This window comes from Sinocyclocheilus grahami, unplaced genomic scaffold (genome assembly GCF_001515645.1).
Source record: "Sinocyclocheilus grahami isolate Dianchi unplaced genomic scaffold, SAMN03320097.WGS_v1.1 scaffold33.1, whole genome shotgun sequence".
NCBI classification, from domain to species: Eukaryota; Metazoa; Chordata; class Actinopteri; order Cypriniformes; family Cyprinidae; genus Sinocyclocheilus; species Sinocyclocheilus grahami.
The window spans coordinates 1,313,284-1,323,380 of NW_015505212.1; the positions used below are offsets into that span (position 1 = coordinate 1,313,284).

Consider the following 10,097-nt stretch of genomic DNA (forward strand, 5'->3'; position numbering starts at 1 on the left):
CTTGGTTGGAAGAGCAGCTACGCTAATTATGTCTCTATTTGTTTCTCTGTTTTTGCCGGTAACTAGGATTTACACAAGCTTCAGTCTGGATCCAGAACACCTGAGAAGAGATGATGCCAACCCCTCAGAAGACCTCAGATGATGCCAACCCTGAAACAACATACAGAACTACCACATTTTGCTATAAGTTTGATAGCATCATATAATAATTGCTGTTAATAGTGTTCATCATCTGTTTGATTAAGTCTTTAATTGATTTTTCCTTACATTTCTGCCATATGTACATTAACTGACAGTCACCACTGATAAGCTACCACTAAATATTGTAGAAACTTAATTTGCTGTAAAGTTGCTTTGCAACGATTTGTATCGTGAAAAGCGCTATACAAATAAACTTGAATTGAATTGAATATGTAAATAACATTTTATATATATGTGTTGAAATATTGCAAAATGACTGTTTGTTATTGTCCTCTTGCATTATTGACAAACTATTTTCCACTGTAAAGCTTCTTTGATACAATCTGTATTGTATAAAGTGCTATACAAATAAAGGTGACTTGATTTCATACTTGACTTGTGTACACACACACACACAAATAAATATATACACACACACACACACATATATGTATATTTAAATAAATGTATATATGATTTATAATATATATCATAAGTACAAAGATATGCATGTTCACTGCAGAATACTTTGAGACCCCTTAGATGACACATTCCTGTGAGTACAGAACCCTTTCCCGTGCCCCTCTCCTCTCTCTTCCAGCTACGCTACCAGATCTCCCCTCTTCTGTGCATATTTCTGCTGGCTGTTATTATTAGCATGGCTCCAGGTCAGCATTGTCAGGGGCTGAGCACTGTGTGGCCCCCACGGACACTTAAGAGACGGCAGCTTGACCTGCAAAGATGCAGGTATATCACACACTCACATTGAGCATCACTCATACCGGACACGTCTCCGTGTATAAGACATTGTCTGCTAAATTCACCTTGGCTATGTTTAGTGCCACAGGGCTGTGCAGTTCGTTCAGCAAAACCTCAAAAAATCTTTCTTTCACTGTGGCTGAAACTGCCAGTTCCAAGACAAATCTCTCTTTTTCTTTCTCTCTCTCTCTCAAGCAAACACGCAGTCACTTATATTTACTCGGCTTTGGACGATTTTGTGAGCTTTATGATAAATTCCTCTATTTTAGTCGAGTGAAATATTACTGCAGTTAAGACTAGAAATGTTTGAGTGCAAGCGCTCCGTCATGCAGCTCAACCCAATGTACCCTTCCACTCCGCAACTGCATACAGAGCCTTTTAAGGGAAAAAAAAAATTCATAAATCATTACCTCAGAGTTCAACATAAAGGACTCCTGCTGCATAATCTTTACATTACAAGAAAAACACCAATCTCAGGCAAGCATGAAATTGTAAATAATTGAATATTGGAGCTATGGGGCGGTTTCAGGTTCCCAGGTTGAGGGTCCCTCATCCTAGCTAATGGCTGAAATAGAAATGAGATTAATCCACAAACCCAAGCGCCACTGGAGCCACTCCAAAATGACTTTGGCCCTCCTCACTTTTACACACCTGTGCCACACACAAGCACCCATTCAGGGTGCTGACATTGGTTGTGTTGACACAGATCCTGAATGACTCTAACACTTTTTATTCATGTTTGTAGTTCTGAAATTAATCCTCCTGCAAAGCGCAATGGTTTGTGGGCAAACTTACAAATTTCCATTAGAAATAGTAGATTATCTGGGTACCTATGGGATACTTATTTCAGCATACTACAATTTGGGACACACTAATTCCAATTTCAAATACTATTTAGGATGGATAGTATGTGAATTGGTACAGAGCAGATTACAATAGAGATTGCTGTTAGCATGTTGCTAAGCTAACAAGATACTCTAATATAAAAAAAATCTGAATAAAAATCCATAGCTCACAAACACTTGTGTAAAGAGTCAGTAATTTATGTTTTTAACTGAAAATGTATTTCTTCACAAAGTTAGTCACAATGCATTTGTGTATTGCCTTCCTTATGTAGGATAAGTGCAATGCTGATAGGGGTGTGCCATATCATAAAGTCCACGATAATACCGGTATAAATTTTTTCATGATAAAAAAAGTGTCATATCGCGATATCAATGATATAGCGATGCGATGACGTATGGCGGATATACATTCCCTAGCGCGCACAACAACAACAACACCACAAACCCAACAGCTGTGTTCGACTTGAAGCAGCGCTGCACAGACTGATCGGTGTATAACATCAAAGTATCGCGAGAGCGGTTCTAGAGCATATATTCGAGCGCACACTCTTACTGTCAAAAATAGGCGAGGCGCATATCTTTAGCGAAGCAGCCTTCTGAATCAGCCTTGAAACGTGCCGCGGCGCCGCTGGTGTAAGTGTTTCCAACACATAGACTTTACTTGGGTGGGCCGCCCAAATATATTAACGACCACCCAAGTATATTTGGAGAAACATTTTTGCTTTTATTATTTTTATCCTCTTATACTTTTTTATCCAAACAAAATAATGAAAACATTCGCGATCGATTAACTAGTGGAATATCTCCCCTTGCCCTACATGTTTCGTATCTGCTCGTTCTGTGTGCGTGAGAACTGTTTCCTCCCGCTGACATTCCCACGTGCGCTGCACTGCAGTGACGCAGTGGATATTTCACAGAAAAAGACAGGGCTCGACAGTGCAGGCGCTTCAGTAGCACTTGCGAATAAAAATAGATCTGTGTGAACTGTAAAATGTACTGCTTCAGAGTGATTCTCAGTCAATGAATTGCGCACATTTATGCCAAGCCATTGCTTATGAACTCGTTGATGAATTATGACAATGTCTACTTTATGACCTTTATATAATATGTTTTAGATGGTTGTAAGAATGCATATTTTATCTCTCATCTGAAGGATCAGCCCGCAATAGTATAGACATTTCAAAATAAGAGTCCCGGTGAATTTCGGGCTTGTTTTTTAATTAAAAGTCAAGTTTTTTTCCCCCTGGGTGTTAATGGTATTTTGTTTACACAATAAATGGTATTTAATATAATTTCCCTTTAATTCATAGTAAACTATTGTAGTTTCTGGCTGGGATGCTTCCCCACAGGAAGAAAAGTCAAAGAGCATTATTTGACACATTATTTAATATATAGATTTTACTAGTATCAGTAAAATCTGTGTCCCATTCACTGAGAGAGACACTACATGACAAAGCAAGGAGAATGCTACCATTTAAATGCTGTAATTTTGCATAATTTACAATGCATAATAATGCATAATATGAGTATGTAATTAAATGTAATAGTAGCCTATGTAATTAAAATGAATTTCAATAAATACAAATATTGTTAAAAATCACACATTATTTGTTATGTGTCACATGTAATATACTATTTTTGTGCCATGGGTAATAGGAGGATTTTCCACCCGGCTACCACTGCAAGTGTATTTCAAACCTGTGGGAAGTACTGCAAGCATTGACTAGAGTGGCCGCGTCAGAGCCGTAACGCGCCGCAGACGCGTGCAGTGTAAATTAGGGGTAAATAAGGGGTAAGTCACTCTTGCGGTATTTTGACGTCATACATACTCATATCGGTCTGCTTTAAGTCGAACAAACAGCTGCTGCTGCCACCTTATGACACTAGATTTACACTTCTAATTAGGTAGTCTGTCATCGATGACAGTAGCTCATTGGAAAAGGATAGAAACATGCCCTTAATTTTGTTTGCAGTAATAAAAGCTGCTGCCTGCCAGCTGCAATCACCAATAAAACATTGTTCCATGTTTTGTTTTTCTTCTATATCGTCATAAATATCGTTATTGCAAATATTCTTGAAATATCGTGATATAATTTTGAGGCTGTATCACTCACCCCTAAATGCTGACTTTGAATTAGGTCAAAATGTGGTCTCTTAACAACATTATGCAACTTCTGGAACAGCCTTTGATGCCTTAAGGTGCTGTCTATGTAGGCAGCTCACTAGGACTTGGAGCAGAGCTACTATTACACAATCAATGCAAAAGACTTACTGTAAATGCAATGTCATGCCCTTAATTTTGTTTGCACTAATAAAAGCTGCTGCCTGCCAGCTGCAATCACCAATAAAACATTGTTCCATGTTTTGTTTTTCTTCTATATCGTCATAAATATCGTTATTGCAAATATTCTTGAAATATCGTGATATAATTTTGAGGCTGTATCACTCACCCCTAAATGCTGACTTTGAATTAGGTCAAAATGTGGTCTCTTAACAACATTATGCAACTTCTGGAACAGCCTTTGATGCCTTAAGGTGCTGTCTATGTAGGCAGCTCACTAGGACTTGGAGCAGAGCTACTATTACACAATCAATGCAAAAGACTTACTGTAAATGCAATGTATATTTTTATGATTAGCACCTCTGAATCACATTAGGTCCATTCTGAATACATTTACTGACTATTGGGACGTGTATCAAATAAATTCCCCTGCCTTTTCTGTTTACTTAGAATTACTAGCCCTGCAAAATACAGCAGGCAAGCATCTCCGCTAGTTTGGATGCCAACTGAAGGGTAATAAAATCTGCTTTAAAAAAGCCAGACCTGAGATGTTTATTAATAGCAAGAGTGACTGTAATGGGGAATCATTAATAACACATTTCTTATGAGGTAAGAGTCTCTCGAATGCCAGTTCGTCTCCGCGCAGAGCATTGCTGATTAAAAACTCTCACCATGAGAGCGCGTTTCTGCATCTGATACACTGCCAGCTGTCTGCCAATGAAGAAATTAACTAATTCCGCGGTGCTTCTCAACTTACAAATACAAACCAGGCCGCAATACCGCAAAATGATGTACAGTTCCGCTTATATAAAGCAGTCAGGATGCATTTCATTTAACACCCGCAGGTAAATATACATTCGAAGAGGGAATCCTGAGTGATAGCCATGCCGGCGGCTTTGATCTCAGGCTTTAATCAGCTTAAATTGGCTCTCTCAGAAGGATGCAATGACATGTGAAGTGGAAAGAAAAGGAGGCGGGTGTGTGTGTGCGTGTGCGCGATGCTGCCTCGCATTCCTGAGGATCCCTCTGAGGCGAGTGCACTAGTACGTAAATATGCTTCTGATTAGAAGGAAAGAGTTCACTCCATAAAGGCTCTGTTAAACAATTACCACTGCTACCATTACCAGACGCACACATAAAGACTGAGGTCTATTAAAGAATTAACAGACAAGGAAACAAGACTAGCATCGAATCATACCACTGAGGTATTCAGGGGATTTTGCGCTGGGTTTTTATAAATCATTTCAACATTATCATCAGCTTTTGTCTTTGGCAACCCGTGTAGGTCATCTGTTACTCGAAAGCGCTCAACTTCATCATGCTAGTAGTAACATCATCTCACAAGATTGGCTTTTTCTTTGACCCAGCTTGGCTCGTGATAAGGATACATGTACGATCTGACCATGTAAGGCTGGAAGAGCACAAAGCGAGTCGGGCAAAGAGAAGCGTGCTTGCTTTCTTAGGTCAGGAGGTCAGGACAGTTTGACTAGCAGCTCGCTAAAGCGCTCCTTACCTCAGCAGAATCAGCATTCATCAAATCAAAGCTCGCTGGCTCTCCCTCAACACCTTTATGAGAACGTTGGCGCGCATTCGTGCTCACAACACGGGCCTCCACTAAGCCGCTACATCGACATGACTTCATGCTAGAGTCAACGTCAATTTTCATGCATTCTTTCACTTCTGCATCATGGCCGACCCTAAATATGTCTCCAAATTTTTCATCTCCCTCTCACCGAGTGATTTCTGATGGAATGCGTAGAACATCTCTTGATTAGTTTTGTTTGTTTAGTGGTCGGCTGAGGCAGAGGACAGGGAAAATGGGCTCGGCGAGACATTTCCTGTGCATGTTTTTGCAGATGAGAATCAGCTCACTGCAAAAAATAAAAACTCGGATTGGATACACGTTACTGTTATGGTCATTTTGAAAACTTGACGCCACATGGTTTTTGAAGGATGGCATATACCAGGGATGTAAGAATGATATGAAAATTGGAAAAATTGGTCATCATTTAACTTATCCTCATGCTAAAACCTGTATGAGAAAGTAAGTCATAGAGGTTTGAAACGGCATGAAGACCAGTAAACGATTTTTGATTTCTGGGTGAATTAGTTCATTAAAATCACACCTTTATATGGCTGGGCTACAGTTATTTTCTTTGCATAATAATAACGATTATGTCCCTAAAACTGTAAACATTCCCTTATTCTAAAATTGGCCATATTCAGACACCGAGACATTTCCTGTGCATGTTTTTGCAGATGAGAATCAGCTCACTGCAAAAAATAAAAACTCGGATTGGATACACGTTACTGTTATGGTCATTTTGAAAACTTGACGCCACATGGTTTTTGAAGGATGGCATATACCAGGGATGTAAGAATGATATGATAAAATTGGAAAAATTGGTCATCATTTAACTTATCCTCATGCTAAAACCTGTATGAGAAAGTAAGTCATAGAGGTTTGAAACGGCATGAAGACCAGTAAACGATTTTTGATTTCTGGGTGAATTAGTTCATTAAAATCACACCTTTATATGGCTGGGCTACAGTTCTTTTCTTTGCATAATAAAAACTGTAAACATTCCCTTATTCTAAAATTGGCCATATTCAGACAATTAATCAATATTGTTTCTGAGGTAATGCTAGACTTATTAATTTCTTATGAATGATCTTATAAGTTGCTTCCAAATATATACACCGCTGTTCAAAAGTTTGGTATAAGTAAGGTTTTTAATGTTTTTAAAATGAGTTTCTTATGCTCATCAAGGCTGCATTTGTTTTAATAAAAAATACAGAAAAAACAGTAATATTGTAAAATATTATTACTATTTAAAATAAGTTTTCTATTTTTATATACTTTAAAATATAATTTATTCCTGTGATGCAAAGCTGAATTTTCATCAGCCATTACTCCAGTCTTCAGTGTCACATCACATGATCCAACAGAAATCATTATAATAACAGTTATAATAACAGTATAAGAAACAGTTGTGCTGCTTAATATATATCTATATATATTTTTGAACCTGTGATACTTTTTTCAGGATTCGTTGAAAGTCTAGCTGAAAGTATTAATTAATGTAAAAAAAAAAAAAAACAAGAAAAAAAAATACTGACCCTAAACTTTGAACGGTAGTGTATATTGTTACAAAATATTTCTACTGGCATTACATGACTGCATAATATACTTTGTTTTCCAGGAAAATAACTGTAGACATTATAGATACTGTTACCATGATATAAAACTACATATAATATCATACTACTCATATGCACATTAGCAAGCGAAAAAATGTGAAAACATTTATTAACATAACCATGGAGAATTAATCTCTCTAACACTTGTCATAAACACTGCAATCATCTACAGCCAAAAGATTGCCACCATAATTCAAGAAGAAAAGACAATATTTTTGACATTATATATAACAACAGCTGCTTAATGTATCTATTGACAAAGACTTTATCTCAAACATTATTGGTCAAACAGTGTCTATAGACAAAAGAAACATCCCAGAATTGACATTTTTGGCCCTTATTGTATCCCATTATAAATGTTCACATGGTTTAATGTGCCTTGAAACACCACATTTCATTTGCACCTCACATTCATCATCTTTTTCCCCATAGAGAAACAACCGATGTCTTTGGGTTTCTAAATGGTGGAAAACACTGGTCTTTCTCCTTGGATTACTGTCATCCTTTTGGATAATTTTTGTTCTCTCAGTTCATTTGTGACTTTATTCAACATGATTGACATGAGTGGCTCGAGTCTATTGTAAGACAGACCATGTAGACCCCTACAGGCAGCCTGTTCCCATAACCCAACAAAGAGGGAGCCAAAACTGAGAAAAAGTGCAAAATGGGGGAAAACAGTGCTGTTTTGCATTCCAGAGACTATTCCAATCATATGTCACCACGTTCAGTCTGTTCATTTTAAGGCGAGGACATTCCCCACATATTTTCCAAACACCACACTGTTATCAGATCCCGTTTCATGGCCAATTACTGGCCCGCAGTGTTGCGAGCACCACGCTTCAATGTCCGTGCTGCTACTCTGACAGCACATCACTCCCATCATTCTGCAATCAGATCTTCCCTCATGCTCTAACTCGTACAACTAAAGGTCAGAGCAATAAAACGAGGTCCCGAGTCACAATCTGACAGATTATATCACACACATGATAAACTGAATCAGCGGAATACGCAGTTGCCGTAGAAGCCTGGCCTGTGCAGTTGTGTTAATAAACAGGGCCATAAAATGAATTTAATAGTTTGCAATAAGTACAAAGCTTGCATTCTTTGTCGGTCGGGATTTATGGGTTCGCTGCCAAAACGCAAACAGCAACAATCAAGATACTTCATAAATGCATCGCTTTAGTTAAACAAGCACTCAATGGCTCCCAGAAGAGAAATTTCCCAAAGCATCCACTCTAAACCCCCCACCCCCTCAGCTCCATCCCAAATCCCACAACTGACATGAATTAAACAATATAAAAATGTTCATGGCCGGTGATTCCACGCCACAAATATTTTGAGAAGAGAGTGTAGAGATACGGCCAGCCAGAGAAAACGCCAAATCCATTTTGGACGATACCAATGAGAATCTTAATGTGTTACAGCATCCCTTAACCTAGGCATGGGACAGTGGTGCCCTGTTTATATAGATTGCAGGATGCTGAAGGACACTAGAGAGGTTACTTACACAGAATCCCTCAAAAAGATGCAATAAAAGCTTAAGATCCCTCAAAGAGCTCAATGCAATAAAAGGTTTAATACAGCATATAAACCCATGAGAGGTTTCAGTATGTGCAAAGCACACTTAAAACCAATTCAATCAGGTCAACAGAGTACCAAAACGCCTTTTTAGACAGTTTTGGCAGCTGTCAATCAACCCAGGACTTTTTCTAGGGTTATTGGTTTGTAAAAGACATCCAGGCTAATTCGTAAATAAGATAAAGTATGCAAATCTGAAATAGACTTGAATAAACATTATATTTAACTCTCAAACACTCAAATAACAATCAACATGCATCAGTGCACAAATATTTGTATGCATCCCAAAGCTGATTTAGAGAGTTAGAACTTTCTAAAAGTGCAAACTAATATATAATATTCAACATCTACTATAAAATGCATGCAATATAAGCCACGCTTTTCAACAAAGACTTCAGTGAGACTGACGCAAAATGGTTAATGTTTTATCAAGCAAGGAGGAAGAGTTTGTACAAAGCGCGTAAAGTTATTAAACTCGCATCCAAACACCTGGCAGTGACGGTACAACTCACCTGCGCTGTGAGGCGAACGAGCTGTGCGTCCTTTAGATGTGTGAAGAAACCTGCAAAGACAAAATGACTTGAGCTGTTCCTTACATTTCCAAAATCTCCAGCGTTCAGTAACAGGACTCCTGAGTTTGTGTGCAGCTCCTCCCTTTAGCAGCCATTCACTCCATCCGACCTCCGCCTTCTCGTACTTCACGAGTACAGTTGCAGATCCAGACTCGTCCAAAGCACTGCACGATCCAATAACATTCGTTGTAAGAATAAACGAACACTATTGCATTGTTCTAATTAAACAATTATTAAATGTAGAAAGTTAAATCATAAATAGGATATATAAGTTTCATACTTTAAAACTCAACACATCCCGTTTTATTATATTTATTTTATTTATTTAGTAATTTAGCAGACGCTTTTATCCAAAAATATATATGATTGCAGCTGAAATTGAAAAACAGCTATTTGACAGCTACCTTCAATGGTCACGTCGCCCTGAAGGGGTTTATTTTGCGATAAAGACCGGTATATTATACTGTATATTACACCGCTTATTAAACTGGCACTCACTAAATAAATAGGCCTACATGGAATATTGATTTGAGTTTAAATTACTTACCTGTATTTTACCTTAATGCTTCCGCAAAGAAAAGTAGTCCATTACCGTGAACAAAACAATCGGTTCCCTTTCATGGGAACTTCGAACTGCATCCTCTAGGTTTCCCCATAGCGACCCCTAGAGGACGCAGTATC

The 10,097-nt window shown here is 38.1% G+C and overlaps 1 protein-coding gene across 1 annotated transcript in view; it reads right to left on the minus strand.

Moving 5' to 3' along the window:
- The window catches only part of LOC107579938 (non-muscle caldesmon-like), a 58,366-nt gene extending 48,813 nt beyond the window's left edge, over window positions 1-9,553 (minus strand). Inside the window, exon 1 of the mRNA XM_016265719.1 lies at window positions 9,357-9,553. The gene's annotated coding sequence lies outside the window, so the exon portion shown is untranslated. The remainder of the gene's footprint in view (window positions 1-9,356) is intronic.
- Window positions 9,554-10,097: the final 544 nt, after the last annotated feature.